This window comes from Anolis carolinensis, chromosome 5, assembly GCF_035594765.1.
Source record: "Anolis carolinensis isolate JA03-04 chromosome 5, rAnoCar3.1.pri, whole genome shotgun sequence".
NCBI lineage: Eukaryota > Metazoa > Chordata > Lepidosauria > Squamata > Dactyloidae > Anolis > Anolis carolinensis.
In genome coordinates, this window is record NC_085845.1 from 184895525 (window position 1) to 184911703 (window position 16179).

Here is a 16179-nt window from a genome sequence, read left to right on the forward strand (position 1 = left end):
GTATTGTCAAAAGCTTTCATGGCCAGAATCACTGGGTTTCTGTGAGTCTTTCGGGCTGAATGGCCTTGTTCCAGAAGCTTTCTCTCCTGGCGTTTCACCTGTCTGGGAGAATCCTTTGTTTGGAGGTGAAATAGCAGACAAAGGTTTGAGGTAATGAGACAAATAGAGTTCCGGTGGCTGTAGAAAAAGACGTTTATTCTCAGTGCCCAGAGAGAATAAGCAATAGGAGGACCTTCTCCTGTAATCAAGAAAGCGAAGGTACAGAACAAAGAAACACAGGTCCTTATATACCCTTTTTGCCCCCATCTACCTACGTCATAAAGGCATTATCCATCAGCAATTAGTGTCAAAAAAGTCTTACTTTGCACTTTACTAAAAGCTACTTTTGCATTTTCCTAAAATATAGGTTACTTTCAAGACCTTTGACCCTCCAGTAGGCCTTATCTAAGGAATTCCATTAATTGAGGAATTCTCCCCTATCTTAGCTTGTCAGGGAGTCATCAGCACTCCTATATGGCGCCAGGTCTTATCTTGACATCCCAAAAGCCTTAATTTGTCTTTTGTCCATTAGCATGGAGCTTTATCTATTCTTGTTGACACCTGACATATGTCTCTGGAACTTAGGGTGAACTTTGGTCTCTGCTTATGGGGAGACAGTTATTTGCTAGGCAGAGTGTATTTTGAGCTATATGCACACATTCTGCTTGTGATTACATATTTTCTATTCCCATTTCTAATATGATTACATTCAATATATAGTTTCCAATACAAGTATTATATTTTTCCAATACACCTTCATCAGAGGTGTTTCATGTCTGGAATTTCTCTGTTTTCAGAGTGTTGTTTTTTATTTACTGTTCTGATAGCCAGATTTTTTTCATTTTCAACAACATCCACACCTGCCTCCAACAGAGAAGAGTTCTTTCTCCCACCCTGGAACTTACACAGATATATAAACCTCACTTGCCTAGTTTCCAACATACCTCACAACCTCTGAGGATGCCTGCCATAGATGTGGGCGAAACATCAGGAGAAAGCTTCTGGAACAAGGCCATACATAGAATCATAGAATAGTAGAGTCGGAAGAGACCTCATGGGCCATCCAGTCCAACCCCCTGCTAAGAAGCAGGAAATCGCATTCAAAGCACCCCTGACAGATGGCCATCCAGCCTCTGCTTAAAAGCCTCCAAAGAAGGAGCCTCCACCACGGCCTGGGGGAGAGAGTTCCACTGTCGAACAGCTCTCACAGTCAGGAAGTTCTTCCTGATGTTCAGGTGGAATCTCCTTTCCTGTAGTTTGAAGCCATTGTTCCGTGTCCTAGTCTGCAGGGCAGCAGAAAACAAGCTTGCTCCCTCCTCCCTATGACTTCCCTTCACGTATTTGTACATGGCTATCATGTCTCCTCTCAGCCTTCTCCTCTGCAGGCTAAACATGCCTAGCTCTTTAAGCCGCTCCTCATAGGGCTTGTTTTCCAGACCCTTAATCATTTTAGTCGCCCTCCTCTGGACGCTTTCCAGCTTGTCAACATCTCCCTTCAATTGCGGTGCCCAAAATTGGACACAGTATTCCAGGTGTGGTCTGACCAAGGCAGAATAGAAGGGGAGCATGACTTCCCTGGATCTAGACGCTATACCCCTATTGATGCAGGCCAGAATCCCATTGGCTTTTTTAGCTGCCGCATCACATTGTTGGCTCATGTTTAACTTGTTGTCCACGAGGACTCCAAGGTCTTTTTTGCACACACTGCTGTCAAGCCAGGCGTCCCCCATTCTGTATCTTTGATTTCCATTTTTTCTGCCGAAGTGAAGTATCTTGTATTTGTCCCTGTTGAACTTCATTTTGTTAGTTTCGGCCCATCTCTCTAGTCTGTAAAGATCGTTTTGAATTCTGCTCCTGTCTTCTGGAGTGTTAGCTATCCCTCCCAGTTTTGTGTCGTCTGCAAACTTGATGATCATGCCTTCTAACCCTTCGTCTAAGTCGTTAATAAAGATGTTGAACACAACCGGGCCCAGGACGGAGCCCTGCGGCACTCCACTTGTCACTTCTTTCCATGATGAAGACGATGCATTGGTGAGCACCCTTTGGGTTCATTCGCTTAGCCAGTTACAGATCCACCTAACCGTAGTTTTGTCTAGCCCACATTTTACTAGTTTGTTTGCCAGAAGGTTGTGGGGGACTTTGTCGAAGGCCTTACTGAAATCCAGGTACGCTACATCCACAGCATTCCCTGTATCGACCCAACTAGTAACTCTATTGAAAAAAGAGATCAGATTAGTCTGGCATGACTTGTTTTTGGTAAATCCGTGTTGACTATTAGCAATGACCGCATTTGTTTCTAAGTGTTTGCAGACCACTTCCTTAATGATCTTTTCCAGAATCTTGCCTGGTATCGATGTGAGGCTGACCGGATGGTAATTGTTTGGGTTGTTCTTTTTTCCCTTCTTGAAGATAGGGACCACATTCGCCCTCCTCCAATCTGCTGGGACTTCTCCCGTTCTCCAAGAACTCTCGAAGATAATTGCCAGTGGTTCTGAAATAACTTCCGCTAGTTCCTTCAATACTCTTGGATGTAGCTGATCTGGCCCTGGGGACTTGAATTCGTTTAGAGAGGCCAGGTGTTCCTGGACAACTTGTTTCCCTATTTGGGGTTGGATTTCCCCCAATCCTTCGTCCATTCCATGTTGCTGAGGTTGAAGATGGCTTTCTTTTTGTGAGAAGACCGAGGCAAAGAAGGCATTGAGCAGTTCTGCCTTTTCCCTATCCCCTGTCGCCATCACCCCATCTTCTCCTTGCAGTGGTCCTATCACCTCCTTTTTCTTCCTTTTTCTACCAACGTAAGCAAAAAAGCCTTTTTTGTTGTTTTTTATGTCCCTGGCGAGCCTGAGCTCATTTAGCGCTTTAGCCTTGCGAACCTTTTCCCTACAGGTGTTGGCTATACGTTTGAATTCTTCTTTGGTGATTTCTCCCCTTTTCCACTTCTTGTGCATGTCACTTTTGAGCTTTAGCTCAGTTAGAAGTTCTTTGGACATCCATTCTGGCTTCTTTGCATTTGTCTTATTTTTCTTCTTTGTTGGCACTGTTTGCATTTGCGCCTTGAGTATTTCACTTTTGAAAAACTCCCATCCATCCTTAACTCCCTTGTTTTTTAATATTGGCGTCCATGGGATGCCGCTCAGTAATTCCTTCATTTTTTGGAAGTCAGCTCTCTTAAAGTCCAGAATGCGTGTTTGACTTGTCTTAGTTTCAGCCTTCCTTTGTATTGCAAACTGCAAGAGCACATGGTCACTTGCCCCTAAGGATCCAACCACTTCAACTGTATTGATCAGGTCTTCCACATTTGTTATGATTAGATCAAGAGTTGCTGATCCCCTTGTTGCCTCTTCTACCTTCTGTACCATAAAATTGTCTGCAAGGCAAGTGAGGAATTTGTTGGACTTTGTACTCTTGGCTGAGTTTGTTTTCCAGCAGATATCGGGATAATTGAAATTGCCCATGACTACTATATCTCTTCTTTGTGACTGTTTGGTCAGCTGTTGACAGAAGGCTTCATCAAGTCCTTCATCCTGACTCGGAGGTCTGTAGTAGACACCCACGACAAGATCTTTTTGAGTCCCAGTTCCCTTACAGCCCGAAAGACTCACAGCAATCCGCACAGCTGTCTCAGACTGGATCTCCACTGCCCCATATCCCAGGATCTGATCCCAGATTATCTGATTATCTGGCAGTGTAAACTCATATAACCCAATTCAAAGAAGATAGTCAGGGATCAGATCCTGGGATATAGGACAGTGCAGATTCAGCCTTAATCACTTACCTGGACTATTTTGGAGTATTACAGATTTACAGATAAGCAATATTTAACTTATAATAGAATATGTTACAAGTGTAAGAGTGCAGATCACATTTTAAGGCCCTTCCACAAGCCATATAATCCAGAATATCATGGTTGATAATCCACAGTATCTGCTTTGAACAGGATTATCTGAGTCCACACTGCCTTATAATCCAGCTCAATGTAGACTTTATACAGCTGTGTTGAAGGGGCCTTACAAAGATGGAAGAAAATCAAACAGATTTCTTGTTCTTTTTCTAAACTGCTAGGAATTTTTCTATCCTAAAAGGCATATAATGCATTACAATAGGCTCTTAAGATTCTAATAAAGTCCAGGAAGGTGGTGTGACTAATTCAATTTGCATTTCAAAGGGCCCTTCCACACAGCCATATAACCCAGAATATCAAGTCAGAATAACCCACAATATCTGCTTTGAACTGGGTTATCTGAGTCCACGCTACCATATATCCCAATTCAAAGCAGAACTGTGTTCTAAGTCACAAATTGAGGGATGTGTCTAGAGTTGTGTTCTTGATCCATCTGAAGTAAGGCATATCTCAATTTTATCTTTATACCAAGTAGTTCCTGTTGTATGCACCATTCTAATACTCAGTGTTATCAATGTGCTCAAAGAAGATAAGTATTCCACTATACTTGTCAGTTATATTCTGAAGTTTGACACCACAGTTTCCCATTGCTTTTTTGTTTGCTGGATTATTTTCAAACACATACACCCTGTTGACACTCACTAGTTTATACAAACCATCATGTGAGAAAAACATCTTCTTATATACTCATATCTACATTTACTAGAATTGTCCCAGTGGTATAGTGGAGTATTTTTAGTTAAAGAGACAACAGCTCCTTCTACACTGCCATAAAAATCCAGATTGTCTGCTTTGAACTGGATTATATGGCAGTGTAGACTCAAGCCCTTCCACACAGCTGTATAAAATCCTCATTGATCTGGATTATCTGACAGTGTGAACTCAGATAATCGAGTTCAAAGCAGATATTGTGGATTATTCGCCTCGATATTCTGAGTTATATGGTTGTGTGGAAGGGCCCTCAAGATAATGTGGATTATCTGCTTTGATAACCTGGATTATTTGGCTTTGTAGAAGGGGGCCAACGTTAAAGGCATCTGTCAATTTCCTCAGGTTTTCCTATTCCTTCTGAGCTTAGCTGCTTCTTCTCACTACAGGATGTAGAGGATAATTGATTTTCCTGGCAACAAGATATTGTGAGATATTCATGATATGATGCAAAATATTTTGGGGTGGTCTGAATTTGATCTCTGACCCTTGAGAAATAGTTATGTGCTCAGAATTTGAAAAACATTACTTTTAGGGAATGTAGTGCATCCAGAATCTCTATGCGGCCATGCTATAGCTTTCTTTTGTGATAGCCAGAGACCTCTCCATACTTCAAATTAACAACTAACTATTCTGAAACTTCTTGGAAGCATTTTTTTCCTTCCATACCTTCCAACACTGCACAGATTAAAACTCCATTCATGCCACATAGGTACAAATAGAATATAAAGGAAACAAATATGCAATATATGCACAAAGCACAGGAGACAGCAGCGTAAAGATTTTTGTGTGGGCTCCCTTTTTAATCACAGCTATTTGGATGCATCTAAGAACCTGAACTCTCTGCATTCATTATTCAGTAATGTTCAGAAGATTCAGGAAACAACTTGGGAAGAGGGGGAGGAGAAAAAGACACCTCTTTGTCTAGCATTCGGCACATGACTAGTGTCATGGACAACATGGAAAGCATGGATGAGGGAGTGCTGATAGAAGGCTCAGTAGGGCTGGAGCCCAGCAATGAACAGTATTTCCCTTAGTCATATCCTGAAGTAACATCTGTGGAAGGAGCAACTACTGACCCTGCTGACCAATGCAAGAGACGTCTTCTGAATAGGGCGAGGAGAGGGTTAACTGTTACAGCTTTTGAGGATTTAGGGGGAAAAGATCTCAGCTGTGAAGGTCATTGAGGCTAGTTGAAAAGAGAGCAGAAACAGGTAATATCTCTTTGCTGACTGCAATGTCAGTGCTTGAGCCAAGAGCCTGAACTCTTGATCTCTCTTGCTCCCTGAAACCTGTAATACACTTGGACATTGACTCAACCTTGTATCTTGGACATTTCTGGTAATTGGCTCTTGACCATGAAATGGGCATTTGGATTTCTCTTTTGTGTATTCCTGTAGTTGTTTGGCATATCTGTGGGCTTATTAACTCAACCTGGGACTATTCATGTATGCTCGGCTTGTTTTTTGTGGTTTTTTTTTTTTTGGGTTTTTTTTGGGGGGGGGGGGGTTGAGGCTTTGACAACGAGTGAAGGGCCTGGAGCAGTTGCACTAATTGAACCATTGTTAATTTTCCACTGATTATCAGCACCAAACAACATATGCACCTACTAGGAAGAAAAGAAACCACTTTCTTCATCAGTTTATGAGCACACTTTGCCATTCTTCTTGGTCCAGTGAACCTTCTGAACTAAGGCTCTCATCACATAGGCAAAGAGCCCTGTCTTAGGATGCTGATGAGATGCAACCAGGATGGAGCCCATCACATGGCGCAGGGCTATTTTTGGTGGACGCCATCCCGGCTATGCACTGGCAGCATGTTGAGAGGCTGCCCTGAGAAACCAGGTGACTACCCGTGTTCTCATAAAGTGAGCCAGGGACACCACAGGATCAAGCCGGGGAAAGATGGGTTTCCGGGTGTGATGGTAAGGGGGAGGTTTACTGATGGTTTACTCCACTGCCCAACAGATTTGCCCCGCTACCCAACGGATGCCCCACTTAAGGACCTCCATTTGATGAGGTCTTTAAAGTGAACCGCCTCCTAGTCTTAATGTGGCTCCAGATTTTGGCATTTCCCCTTCCAGTTTTCTAGACCACATGATATCTTAAGCACACTTGATAAAAGGAAATCATTGGGCAATTAATAGCTCTTCTCATAAAGAGGAAGCTCCTGTAGACATCTCTTGCTCAAAAAGTTCCAAACAACATAGCACCACTTCTGCTTTTTGTCACACCCAATTTTCTTATCTCTTAGCTGTGGTTGAAACAAAACAGTCACATAGACCACAGACATGCAGAAAACATCTGTCTCTTTGTACTTACTGAAAACACACAGATACCATGCATATAAAGAACCGCATGCATACATGCATATAGGAAACTTAGCATAGATAAGCCGGATGTGTAACATCAGCCAATTAGTACATTGTATCCATATATGGAACATTAGGAAACTGTAGAACAAAAGTATAAAAAACACCTACTGATAATGTTTGGTAGGACTCACTTGCGATATGCCTAGCACACAGTCATTCCTGGTTTGTGCAAACTTAAAATAAAAATTCTTGGTTCTTCCTTCCACTTGTCTCTTAATTGGCTTGAGAGAATGGTGCAGCTTTGAGGTTCCTAGGACTCAGGTGAGTTTGAGTTTAAAATAGCAATCTCTAGTCTTCCACTTCTTTTTTGTTTCTGTTTTCAGAAGCTTCACCTGCTTTGACCAATGATGTCAAAAACTTCCGGACGGCTAGAGTTGGGGAACACTGGCGTAAATGGCCAGCTGTTGTTGTAATATAACCCCCATGAATATTGGTTTGGTCCAATGGTTGAGGAAGCCCTAAAGAAGACAGTACTTGCTTGTTGAATTCATAAAGAGAGGAATTAGTATAGTTGGAAGGAGCTGTAGTTGCCAGTATTACCCTTTTCACTTTGAATAGGGCAATGCTATTTCCAGTTGTGTATTTAAGAGGGGAGAAAGGGTAAATTCTTTTTAGTGTACTTGCAGTCAAGTCCTCCATTTGTATCTCACTGGATGCACTTTTGGGAGAGTGTATACATGTTCAATTTAAAGTATATTGTTTATTGTTAAGAGAGTGTGTGTTTGTGCTCACGCAATAGTGTTTACAGGGTTCAACTACAGCTAGTCTGAAAGAATCCAGAAAGAGGTAAAAATTAAAAGCAGTATTTGTGTGTGTGTGTCTTTTCTGATTAAGAGTGTGGAAGATAGACTGAATATCACTAACAATTTTATGGCTTGCCCAGGATTGCAGCACAGAACTACCTGCTCCATGTTTTTGGGGTTTTTTTGGTAGTATTGCCAACTTTTCTTCTGTGAATTGAACTTTGTTCTTTCAAATAGGCAAAAAGGATATCCTCTCAATATGGTTCAAATGCCATTTTTTAGACGTACAGAATCTATACACATAGGCTGCCCCTGCTGAGCAAAGTGAATAAATCGTACATCCCTGTGCCCAGCATCATATGCTCGAAGGCTAAGCAAAACACACTCAATACATATTAAGGGGAGGGGGCAAGTCAAGAGTTCAGACATTTTCTTCAAAATTACTTCAGCAAGACTCTAGAAAAAAATGCTTGGTGAAGTAAAAGGAAATAGGAAAAGAGCAAGACTTCCTTTCAGATGGATAAATTCAATCAAGGAAGCCATGGCCTGAGACTATAACACTGGGTAAGGTAATTGATGACAAGGTGACTTCGAGATCCCGTATTCTTTTGCTTACCAAAAATCAAACTCAGCTTGATAGCAGTTAACAACTACCTCTACATCACAGCAACATCATTACTTCACAGATGCTCTATATATCTTGGAGCATGCTTATTTGGCAAATCATGTATAAGGTAAAGGTAAAGGTTTCTCTGACGTTAAGTCCAGTCATGTCTGACTCTGGGGGTTGGTGCTCATCTCTATTTCTAACCCGAAGAGCCAGCGTTGTCTGTAGACACCTCCAAGGTCATGTGGCCGGCATGACTGCATGGAGCGCCGTTACCTTTCCGCTGGAGCAGTACCTATTGATCTACTCACATTGGCATGTTTTTGAACTGCTAGGTTGGCAGAAGCTGGAGCAACAGCAGGCGCTCACTCCGCTCCCGGGATTTGAACCTGGGACCTTTTGGTCTTCAAGTTCAGCAGCTCAGTGCTTTAACACACTTTGCCACCGGGGTTCTAAGTCATTTATACATGTCCCATAATAACCATGTATTTAGTTACTATGTTGTACCTCACCTTGAGAAGAGGTAGGAAACAAATTATTATTATTATTATTATTATTATTATTATTATTATTATTATTATTATTATTATTTACCATATTAATATTTTATAGAAACTGCACCTGGAAGTGTGTTTTACTAATATAATGAGCTGTGGCATACAAATGTTCACACACTTTCTAAGACTAGCATCTGTTGCTATACTAACCCGTTGCTAGGTTTGTTATCTATATTTTTCTAGCTAGGCTTTCCATTATCAATCTTCTGCATTCCTCCCTTGTAAAGAAAATGTAATCCAGAGAGTGATATCATTCAAGGGGGGCTCGTACAGGGTAGAAAAAAACTTGCAACTTTCTTTTTCTGAAATCATAGTTTTAGCAGATGACTTTTATCAAAACATCTCATCCCAACTGGCTCTATCAGAACTGACAATCTCAGAACTCTTACATTTCTGTTGTATGTAGACAGTAGAGTTCACAAGTTTGCTATAAATCTGTGAGGATGAAATGCTCAAAAACCTAGAAAACAACTCTCACAATATTTCTCAGAATCCTACAATCATCCTGAGAATATGAGATAATTTTTTAAAATGCAAATTCTTCCAGGCTAAATAAAGAAAGCAAGGGCATACCTCCTAGCCTTCTTCCTTACTGTATGATGCTGAGGGGAGTTGCAGTCCATCAATAATAGGAAAGTGACACTTGGTCCATCTAACTATAAGGAACAAAGGTTAAGGGAAATTATAGATTTATAATATTATGCATGGGGTGAAAATAGTACAGTTCCCTCGGTTCTTATTTGTAGCTGATTCTGGTTAGCTGAAAGTGAATGCAGATGTGACTTTGTAGAGGTACTTGGCAATCTCTCCACCATCTATATATGGAAGGAGAGGAATACTATACCCTATTAGGGAAGGAGTGTGGCTTGCTGCAGGGAGTGTATACAGGACATATGCTATGCCAAGATTAGAACAGAACACATGGACGGAACAGTTAACCAATGAAAACAGGCGTGATTGCCTCATGCATACCACATGCACAGAGTGTGCAGCCAATGAAATACTGTGTGCTATGAAGAAGTGACCAATCAGAAATGGCTGATGTAATTCTAAAGGTATAAATTCTCTCCAACCGTGCTATTAGGCGCAGCAGCTTGGGATCGGCACTGTTGTAGGAGTGCAGTCTTTCCTCCTTTCTTACTGATCAGTCTGAAATAAAAAAACTGTGTATTGCTCGAACTGATTTGGGCTCGAGTGGTGATCTCAATTAGTGTCCTGGCAAGTTCCAGAAAGTGGAAAGGTGTTCTCTTACACCATATTGGGAGAAAATTGAGATACTAAATCAGATCATCCATACTCGAAGAAACTGTGGTATCTCCTAACATGGTGTAGCTACTTCACAGTAGCAATGAGACCAAAGTAATATTGTGAACTCACAAGATACTTGAAGTTTGACACCAAGCTAGGTATGTGGGAGAAAATTAAAGCAATTTTTTTTTTGCACTGCCATATATTCCAATTCAAAGCAGAAAATGTGGGATTTTAATCAGCTGTATGGAAGGGCCCTATGACTCTGGAAACCAGAGTTTCAATCTCTGCTCACCTCAGTCATGAAAACCCACTAGGTTAGCATGGGCAAGTCACATTTTTGAGCCTCAAAGGGAAGACAAAGGCAAACCTACTCTGAACAACCTTGCAGAGAAAACCTCCTGCTGATAGGTTCTCTTAGGGTCAAAAACAACTTGAAAGAACACAACAGGAACAGCAACGAGTTTGTATGTACATACGAAAAGAAGGCTGAGTAATTTTTTTTGAGTGAATGTCGCCAGGTAAGGAACTACATCTCTCTAATAGGACCTCTGCATATGGCAAATAAAGTTCTATTGAAATTGAGATCATGCTGAATAGGAAAAACTACTTTGGTAGGATGATCATCTCAGTATTATTTTCTTTGTGAGACAAAGTACAGCCATAACATCTCCCAGCTCAGTTTGTTGTTCAATGCTTTCAGGTCATTTTCAAAATCCTAAGGCAAACCTATTATAAGGTTTTCCTAGCAAGATTTGTTCAGAGGAGCTTTAGATTGCTTTCTTCTTAGGATGAGAGAAGGTGACTTGCCAATGTGTGAGTGGGGATTTAATTAAAGTCTCCAGAATTTCAGTACAGAACTCAAAACCACTATAACCCCACTCACTCAGTTAGGTTGGCCTTGAATCAGGTTCTAGGCTTATTAGTGTGGCAATAGAACCAGAATAGGCCAAAGAAGACTCAGTGTCAACAAAGCAACTAAGGAGTCTCAAGATGATGAAGGTGTATTGGAAAAATATAATACTTGTATTGGAAACTATATATTGAATGTAATCGTATTAGAAATAGGAATAAGAAAATATATAATCACAAGCAGAATGTGTGCATATAGCCCAAAATACACTCTGCCTAGTAAATACCTAGTCTCCTCATAGCAGAGACCAAAGTTCACCCTAAGTGCCAGAGACATATGTCAACTGTCAAGACTTTTTTTTACACTAATTGGTGATGGATAATGCCTATATGACGTAGGTAGATGAAGGCAAAAATGGTATAAAAAGGCCTGTGTTTCTTTATTCTGTATCCTCGCTTTCCTGATAACAGGAGAGGGTCCTTCCTATGCTTATTCTCTCTGGCCACTGAGGATAAATGTCTTTTTCTAGAGCAACCGGAACTCTCTTTGTCTCATTACCTCAAACCTTTGCCTGCCATTTCAAATAAAGCACAGACACACATGGAAGTCAGCAAGCAAATCAAGATATGGATTGCCCAAAACCAGAGTCTAGGAAGATCTGGGTTATCTGATAAAGTCCTACCATTCCATTAGATGAATCAAGTGAAAGAAAGCCAGATATGAAGTATATGATCACTCTAATGTCAGAATCCAGCAGAGAAAAAGGGGGCTGGCTTGTGGCACCCAGGTCAAAGGAATGCTGGCCAGAGTTAACAGCGAGGTCACTTGCTTCACTTTATAAGAAATCATAAAATATAATAAAAAGCATAACAAAATTGATAGAAGACACATATAGGGTTCATAATGGAGGAGAAAGGATATTCAGCATCTCCATCATGGTGGGAGACATATGCAAGTTTCATCCAAGGTGCTACAAGGGGCTTCAGCCTCCCCTGCACTTCCCATGGGGGTGGGGCAAAGTGGGGAAATCACACATAAGGAATCCATAGGGGTTGAGAGGAATCCAAACTTGTGGAGATGCCTGCCCCTGTGGAGATCTGGGGTTACAGATAGCTGGGGCCCATGAGGGCCCTTGAGGGGCTCCTACCTCTCTATGCCTTCTTGTGGGGCAGAAATATGAAATTATAGAAAAGGATAGTAGAGGAAGCGTGCCTGGGGTTAGAGGCAACGCGCCCAGAGACAAAGGAAAACACACATGAGATGGGATAGGAAATCCGGCACAAGGGGATTATGGGTTAGGTAGTTAGAATCAGAGAGAGAGAAGGGGGAAATGAATGGCAAGAGAAAATGAGCAAAATGGTCAGTAGAGTCTAGTCTAAAGGAACAGAAAAATATGTGTCAAAGGTGATACATAGAGGCAGAAAGATAGGCAGAAGAATACATTTCAAATTTTGAGAAATAAGGACAAGATTGTAAAAAATATTTTTTTTCTTTGCTAACCTTTAGCCTAGATATGTCTCAACTCTAGACAAAAGGGAATCCTTTTGTTTGTGAGTCATTGACTGGTGTAGGAAAGGATTAGGAGAGTCGTTAATTCTTGCCTCAGGCCAAAAGGTCAAACACTCTTTTTGCCAGGGTTTTCAGTAAATTACAGTAAACTCCAGTAAATTTCTCAGTTACCTTCTGCTATAAATATATGAAATGTAAAATATAGAATATAACCATTGGTCAAAAGTACACAGATTTAACATGGGAAGCGTTCCCTTTGCAAGTTGTCCAAGATTTAACTTTTATTACCCAGTTAGGTGTCCTTGGCAAAACTATAAATTACTATATTTAACCTGGGCGGGGGGTCACCTTCGACTTCACAAGCCTGAGCGACATTTTATTATACTGCAGGGTTTATCTTGATTCGGAAACTCTGGTAAAGCTTCTATTGATATATTTCTACAACCGTCAACATGTCAGGAACTCAAGGAGCATGCAAAGGAAGATGCCAACATCAGATAGGAAGGCATTGATTCCAGCTGCTCCTGACAAAGTTCTTATCTAGATGTTACTTGATTCTTATCTAGATGTTACTTGAATATTGGGTGAGTGCATGGAGGACATCATATGTGGTTCCCAGAACTTGAAAATGTTCCCACTTCTATCTTACAAGTATGTATACAGTCAAAGCATGTATGAGTTTACACATGTATCTTGAGAGAATCCTTGGTTACAATACAGAGAAAACAATGTACACCCTGAACAAAGGATATAATGTCACAAATACTAATGAAAGAATATGTTATCAAGATATTGACCTGCCCTCCACCCAAACTTATAACTTAAATTAAGTCTCTGGAGCATGCTATGAATGTATATAGCGTATATTTACTGGCTCATATAAGTTGATCATACAAGCAGATCTTGGCTGGGTTTCAAGCAAACTAACCCAATCAAGCTAAGGCATTCCTGAAAGGAATTGGAAAAAGGATTGGTAAAAGGATTTACCAAACCCAAGGCATTGGGGAGATGGAAGATAAATGTTGTTCAAGACAGTAGAATAATTCCCAACCCTCATCCAGATAGCTTCATCATAACTAAACACTCTTGAGCTTTCTCTTATAAGTAGATTCATGGATATGATTCACTGGTGAAGGATGAAGAGGAGACTCTTAAATAAGTATGTGTTATATTAACTGGAGTTGGGGTGCACTAGCAGGGGCAGCTACAGATATGACCCAGCACACCCAGAAAAAAAATGTTAAACCATATGAAATTAACTGTTGGGGTTTGTAAAACTGAGTTGTTGTGAGTCTTCCGGGCTATATGGCCATGTTCCAGAAGCATTCTCTCCTGCCGTTTCGCCCACATCTATGGCAGGCAGCCTCAGAGGTTGAAGGGTCCCGTTCAACCTCTGAGGTTACTAATCAGCTAAGTATGCCTGTAAATAAGTATTCTATTAATGATACCACATATTCTATTAGCAGACCTTGCTACCGTTGTAAACATTCCTGTTTATCAGAAACTCTGTCCAAAACAAAAACCAGCCAAAGTCCACAATCCAAAGCCAAGAATTGCAATGTTTTACTGGGGGGGGGGGGGGGGGGGAATTAAAATCTAATAAGAAATGGGATAACATCATCTGAGTTTATGTTTCAATTACAGAGGCAGAGAAGAAGAAACTGAAAAATTATATGCTGGAGTCCAGGCTGACATTATTCACATAGGAGTCCTTGAGGGTCAAGCCGGAATGCCCACAAGTTACATCTGCAATCAGAAGCATGAAACCAAACTATAAACAGGGAAGCATGAGCCACTACCAAAGTTCAAAGTCCAAGAAGCTGAATTCAGAAGCCCTTTGGAGTTAAGCAAAAAATAAAAAGCAACAGAGACAGATCTAAGGTCAGGAATAAACAGGTGCTGGACTTGAATCATAACAACAAAGCAAAGAAAGTAGTCACAGTAAAGGAGTCAGACCACTGAGTGGAGTTTATCTCAAGTTCTCAGCTGAATAATGAGCTCCATCTGTTTTAACTGATGATTAATATGTTATCAAACCATTTAGTCGGAATCTCCAAAAGGACCCAGCTGCGTACCTCATGCTTTATCAGATTAAACCCTTGAATATAAATGTATTAAATTATATTTTGATGTATGCTGTATTAATTGAAATGTTTTGGAGTTTATCTTTCTATCATCTCTTAATTCTATGGAAGGGGTCCTCTAAGGCCATCCAGTCCAACTCCCTTCTGCCAGGCAGGAAGGTTCCATCCAATCCCTCCCTTCAGAGGGTCATCAATATGATACATGATTGATTGATAGATTGATAGATGTATATGATAAGCAAATATAAGCCAAAGCATTTGCTGGTTCATATATACATTGGATCTTCTAGAACGTACCAATACCCACCAAAACTACCTAATAATCATTATTAATTACTATTGCATTGACTTCATCTTATGGTGAATGAGATAATCCAGTGAATGAAAAATCTCCAAGATACCCTGTTAACAAGATTTTCCATGCTAATATTTTCCATGCTCAGGGCTATGGTTTCCTTAATTGTCTAATCAACTGTAGCACATTATTCCTCTTTTACTCTTTTGTTTGTATTTTGCTGACATTGCTGTCTTGAGTCATGTCCCCTAACATTGAGTCATGTCCCCTCAAAACGATTTGCCTTAGGGCTCTTTTATTTGCCTTTTCCAAAACAGGGCCAGCTAATACCTTCCAACAAAGGATTCCCTCAGGCAAGAAACAGCAAGGCTTTGAGGCTGCAAGGCCATTAAATGCAAATCAAGCTGGCCAATTGCAACATTCACACATCTTAAGCAGACAAGGGTTCTTTCTCCCACCGAGGACCTTCCACAGACATATATAAACTTCAATAGCCTAGTTTCCAATAGACCTCACAACCTCTGATGATCTCTGCCATAGATGTGGGCGAAACATCAGGAGAGAATGTTTCTAGAACATGGCCTTGAAGGGGTCACTGAACCAGAGTGACTCCATGTTGGATGCCTGTCTGTTTGAAATCATTAATTAGTCTCTCCTTCAGAAATGATCTTAAAATTGCAACTTGCTGTCTTGTTACAAAATAGCATGTGTCCTGTATGTTTAGCAAGAATCAGTTGTGGTTAAGCTTGTGGTGAAGCCGATTCTGAGAAATGTATGCAATACATGTACTTTTGCTCCACCTGTGACGGCTTGTGGTGAGCTACATCCTGGAGTTGTTTACAAGTCAGGATGTGCAGCCCACCGCAGGCCGTGCTGGTGGTTTTTCCAAGGAACTAAAATGTGATAAACAAGTAGGGTATATATATGACCCCGGGCAGATTTGCTTGGGGGCAGACAATCTTTGCTCGCTTCACTGCAGCGTGAGGCTATTGTCTGTCTGTAGCTACAATAAAGGTGTTTGTCCTCAACCCTTTGGACTCCGAGTGGTTCTCATAGCAGCTTGGCAAGAGCCCGGTATTTTTAAGTGATTGGGGGACTCCCAAATCACCCCTTTCAGCCTTACAGCTCGGAAAACTCACAGCAACCCACTAAACAGGTTAATTCTTTTCCTGCCAGATTTCTTTCACAACCATACATAGAAATTCGAAATACAGTAGAGTCTCACTAATCCAAGCCTCGCTTATCCAAGCCTCTGGATAAT

The 16179-nt window shown here is 41.0% G+C and overlaps 1 long non-coding RNA gene across 1 annotated transcript; it reads left to right on the plus strand.

Annotated features, from left to right (window-relative positions):
* Positions 1 to 6128: 6128 nt before the first annotated feature.
* Positions 6129 to 15946, plus strand: LOC134299164 (uncharacterized). The gene is made up of 2 exons (XR_010006319.1): positions 6129 to 7283; positions 14184 to 15946. It is a non-coding gene; the product is annotated as an uncharacterized LOC134299164 (long non-coding RNA).
* Positions 15947 to 16179: the final 233 nt, after the last annotated feature.